The sequence below is a fragment of the Alligator sinensis genome, unplaced genomic scaffold (assembly GCF_000455745.1).
Source record: "Alligator sinensis unplaced genomic scaffold, ASM45574v1 scaffold1651_1, whole genome shotgun sequence".
NCBI lineage: Eukaryota > Metazoa > Chordata > Crocodylia > Alligatoridae > Alligator > Alligator sinensis.
Window position 1 is genome coordinate 169,340 of NW_005843334.1, and position 5,000 is coordinate 174,339.

The 5,000-nt window shown below is 41.2% G+C and overlaps 1 protein-coding gene across 1 annotated transcript in view; it reads right to left on the reverse strand.

The window, feature by feature from the left end:
• LOC102383266 (NACHT, LRR and PYD domains-containing protein 3-like) overlaps positions 1-490 on the reverse strand; it is a 25,457-nt gene extending 24,967 nt beyond the window's left edge. The window contains exon 1 of the mRNA XM_025194888.1: positions 353-490. The gene's annotated coding sequence lies outside the window, so the exon portion shown is untranslated. The remainder of the gene's footprint in view (positions 1-352) is intronic.
• Positions 491-5,000: the final 4,510 nt, after the last annotated feature.

A 5,000-nucleotide genomic window follows, 5' to 3' on the forward strand; every position in this document is an offset into this window, starting at 1 on the left:
AGCAATGCATTTAAATGCAAAAACACATTCAGGTAACACACACCATGCGGGATTTACACCAAGGATCTCAAAATAACACCAACTGGACTATAGTAAATTGCACCTGTTGCACCTGTGAGTGTACTCTGACCCTGTGAAAGTCCACAGGCTCTCTTAGGTTGTATACACTTCGATACCAAATTCAATCAGATAAATAAAAAGAGCTTACTAGGGAACAAAACCAGAAAGATTCAGTGGAACAATCATAGCTTGTTCTTCACCTCCATTCAGAGATCACTGCAAATGGCAAACATTCTCCCTTTGAGGTCTCATATATCACGAATCAAAGAAAAATGTGATCTTGAAGACATACCTCCTCTCTTAAAGCAGAAGATCAGAGACTTCTCTGCATACAAGTCCTTCTTCTGTTGCACAGATGACTCTGGCTTTCTTTGTTAAACCAGAACAAAAAATTCAATAACAATATCATACACTGTGAATTTGAATTGAGGCACTGAAAACAGCTTTTCTGGCAGATGGTTTGGAACTTCCTTTCAGGGTAATATGTTGTAACACTGCTCACTGCATTCTGACAACACCAGAGAGCATTTCACTTTTTATAGCCAGGTTCTGCATTTTCTATGGGTTTAGATCAGTGGCTAATAAATCAAGCACTTCTTTTCCAGTAAAAGACAGATTTTTAAAAAATTGGATAGAAGGTTGCAAATATGTAGCAATTCTTAAGAGTAGAAAGAAAATTACATTTTGAACACAGCCCAAATACTGAGACCTTTGGAAATGAAGAGCCAAGGCATGCTAAATAGTAATGGAGGGCATGAATAGATGTATAATAACATTTTTTAAAGCTTTATTTTGTTTTAGTGGAGCTTTTTGATTGGGGGAAGCCTTCCAATTTAGGAGTGAAGTCCAGTTGATCCAGTGTAACTGTTTCGTTTGTCCACAACTTACTAACAGTAAGTAAATTTAATTTGCACGAGTACCCTCCCGCCTGAAGGAGGGAGGTAATTACTGTGGGCTACTTTCACATCATGCACACATGAAACAGTATTACCTGAGTCTGCTGCAGAGTGCAATATTTTGACCCTCTCCCCACCTCTGATTCTTAAAATGTTGTAGCTGTTTCTTCTGTCCATGGCCTGGACTGTATTATTCCATAACAAACATATTTGATGAAACATGAGGTATGTCCCACCCTGCCCTGTATCATATAGTGTGAATATATGCACCGCGCACACCCTATATGTGTTACCTTCTTAGTTCAGTGTTCTCCATTTTATCTTTCCTAAACAAGACAACAGTACTAATCTGCTGCATCTTCAATTGCAAATACATAAACTACAGCTGGATGGCTACCATGACAAAGGAAACAGCAAAACTTACTCTCTTTTCCTTGCCTTGTACCTGGCACCAGAAACTTTGAAAATAAAAACACACCCTATTTTCAAATTGAGCTAAAAACAAACCTTTTCCATCACAGGTTTTTCTCCCAACTCTAAGATAGTGACAAGAAACAAATGAGAAAATGTAACTCTAGGAGAAGCTGAGAAGCATTGCTTTTCACCAACCTTAACTTGAAATATCTTCAAATTCCCTGTTTTGTAGGTTATACTTATAAACAGCAGACTTCTCAGCTCAAGAGTATAACCACAGTCTGAGCACAAAAATGTTAGCTTAACATGGAGACTGAGCAGGCTTGAGATAATGCACCCAACAGTCTTTGCTGGTTCCTGTTCCTTTATTCTCTGTGTAGTTCTGTGCCAGTTGTGGATTTTGCAAGTGCCACAGATCCCACCATCTGGACTGACCATATCCCTTCTTTATGTCTTATTCCAGGACAGGCTATAGCTATCAACCAAGACCTGAGTCTTAAAAATTAACCCTGAACGATTATCTTCATGTTGTTTCAAATTTTGACTACATTCTATTTATTACAGTTGCTTCCTGTTTCCTGAATGTCTGTTATCTGATTCCTTTCACTTGAATTTAAAATGTTGGAAAACATTAAATATGCTCAAAATGAAAACACACAAAGGGTCAAATAAATCTGCTCATTCAGCCCAAAACTTCTGTTTTCAAAACTGCCAGCAAACAGAGAAATCCCTTTATTTGGCCAGTTCCCTATATAGTACACAGCCTGCTACATACTCTCAGACCAGCATCCTTCATTTACATTACGTCGCATGCTGCATCCATGCTCCTGCTTCCTTCTTCCATCCCTCCCTGCTCCCACCCTCACTCACAGGCAGATCTGGTGCAACAGCTGGAAAACAGAAGAAGTGACGGAGCATTCCTGTCCTTTACAGTGTAGAGATTTCTGTGTGTCAATAAAGACTAGAGAAGAAAACTATCCCAGGATCACACTTGCTCCTGTCCCAGAGGAATAGGAAGACTTACTAAAGGGCCATACCTCTCCTGCTCTGTTCTCTCATATAAGAAAACTGACTGCCCTTCAGAGACAAAGACTCCCATCTAAAAATGCTTTAAGTGACGCACAGTGCCTTGCATACTAAGCTCACCATGAAGCACGGAAAAGTCCTAGTTTCATCTGAGCTACAATCCATTTTTCCTCATGTCAAAAGTACCGGACAGCCTCCACAAACTGGTTAAATGCTCAAGACAAAAATTAAACTAGTTTCATTTTCTAAATGTAATCTGTGGTCATTTCCTGACTCCTTGTCCCTCTCTTCTCATCTCAGCATTGGATTCGTTCCTTCACCTGTATTTTTCCCCCTTGTATTTCAAAAGGAAAATATTGAGTGCCCTGCTATTCAGCAAGAAAGGGGACAGCAGGATTCTGAAATGAATTCTAAAATGTCCCATGTGTCAAATGTCCCATATGTCCCATGTGTCAAAATGTTCATACCTGGGGCATGTGTAGATGAAACAGGGGCCCTAAATGAAGCGGTGGGTTTTTCAAAACACCACTTCAATTCAGGGTAAAGTAAACCCCCATGTCGTGTACACCCGTGTTTTACCTGCCTCTCTGGCGGTGGGGAGGGGAGGGTGGGCTGCTGGTGGGATACCTGCCATGGATTTGGGAGTATCTGAAGCCCCGGGTCAGGGGGTGCTGAGGGGGGCTGGGGGAGCAGGCAGGGGATGGGGCCTGGCAGGGGTCCCCCCATGGTCCCCTCCTCCCTCCTCCAGCCTCCTCTTTCCTGCCCCCTACTTACCAGCATGGAGTCTGGGTCCAGCTCCCTGCTATAGCCAACGGGGCCTGCCCGAATTGCTGAAGCTCTCTGAATCTTTTCCAAATCGTTTCGGAGAGCTTTGAATCAATTCACACCTTTTGACTGGTCCCCTGATTCGATTCAGATTCAGAGATTCACCACTGAATCAAGCCAAATCTCCACCGAACTGAATCAGCATCCGAAGCTTCGCACAGCCTTATAAAATACCATTTACTCTACTGAGGCCCAGCCCAATGAACTATATGGTAAATCATGATTCTTTAAGCTTTGGATTAATATTGTGCATAGTTTGTACTTCTTGGTCTCTTGTGGACTCAGATCAAGTGTAATCACTGCGCAGCTCTGTTTCCCAGGCCAAGATCATCTTGAATGGCATTGTGTAGTAGAGGGTAGAGACCTGTCCAATTCACTGAAGAAAGGACACCTTACAAGAGTTTACGATAGCTTCCCAATGAGAGGATCTTGGATATACACCTATTTTAGGGAAATAAGGGATTTCTCCCCAGCTTGTTCCTTTAGCCTTTGGGCTAAGGGCAAGTGAGACACGAGGGCATCCAAACTCCAAGACCTCCAGGCTTGGGGCCTGTGTGTTGGATGCCTGCCATGGATTTGGGAGTATCTGAAGCCCCAGACTGAAGAGTCTGGGAAGGAGAATACTTGCCAGCGATAGTGCCACATAGACTTGAATGATTGAGTTCTGCTCAGCTGATAGAATTTGGAACTGATTTGGCTAATTTGGCTTGAGATATGAAATTTAAATATAAATATATATATATAAAATTATAATTGGTATATATATTTAAATATGTAATAGGTGCCAAAATGCTGCTCAAAAGTATATTTATGAAGTGCCTCTGCTGAAACTTGCAGAAATTTCAAAAAGGTAACGCATCAATTCTGGATGAACTCATTCTATGGCTACTATATGGAAATTACTACAGATATGTTTATTTCTAAATCAGTGTTTTCAAATTTGGTCCTCACTTTCATGTGCTTAAGGAGATCAGGGTCTATCAGTAAAGAGGTGGGAAGAAGCTGTAGGAGAAAGAAGCTGGAGGGAGGCAGAGGGCAAGCGGGGCTATCTGACCCCCCCCCCCCCCACACACACACACACACATTTAATTTTCCCAGCTATAGCAGTGGGAGGTGGACAACTTCAAGGCAAACCTCCAATAATAAGATTCTATACCTGGAAAATTATAACAAATTTATAAATTTTCCATATATAGAATCTAATTATTGGGGGGTCATCTTATATTCAGAGCTGTCTGGTATTTAAGTAAACATGGTACATTGGGAAAAATGTGTTCATTTCCTGTGAGGGTCTTGGTAATGTCCTGGGGAATCTCAATAAGGTACATTGTATGGAAATGCAAAGTCATTTCCATTGCTGGTGTTCTGGTTCTTTCTTATTTAGCAAATGGAATCTAATGTTTCTGTACAATCCCCATCTTTTTTTTTAACTGAAAATATCTCCTAATGCCTAAAACTATGTCCAAAGTCTGTGAAAACCAAAACTCTTCTGAACTGGAAGATGAGTGACAATATTTTTCTCATGCTTGAGTATCCAAATGTATGCTTTGTTAAGTCTTTGTCCTAGTCTGTTGGCTACACTTGGCAGAAAACCATCCATCAATAGTGATAACAATGAGTCCAACACTGGCAATGTCCTGTAGGGACAATCTCTCCCCTGCAGCTTAAATGCATTACATAGAGTCTCATGCATGCTGAACTCTCCTTGCAGCACTGAAGAGGGATGGTTTAGCTGGTGCTATGATCACATTTTCTTTGTCTCAAATTGAGTGAACAGCT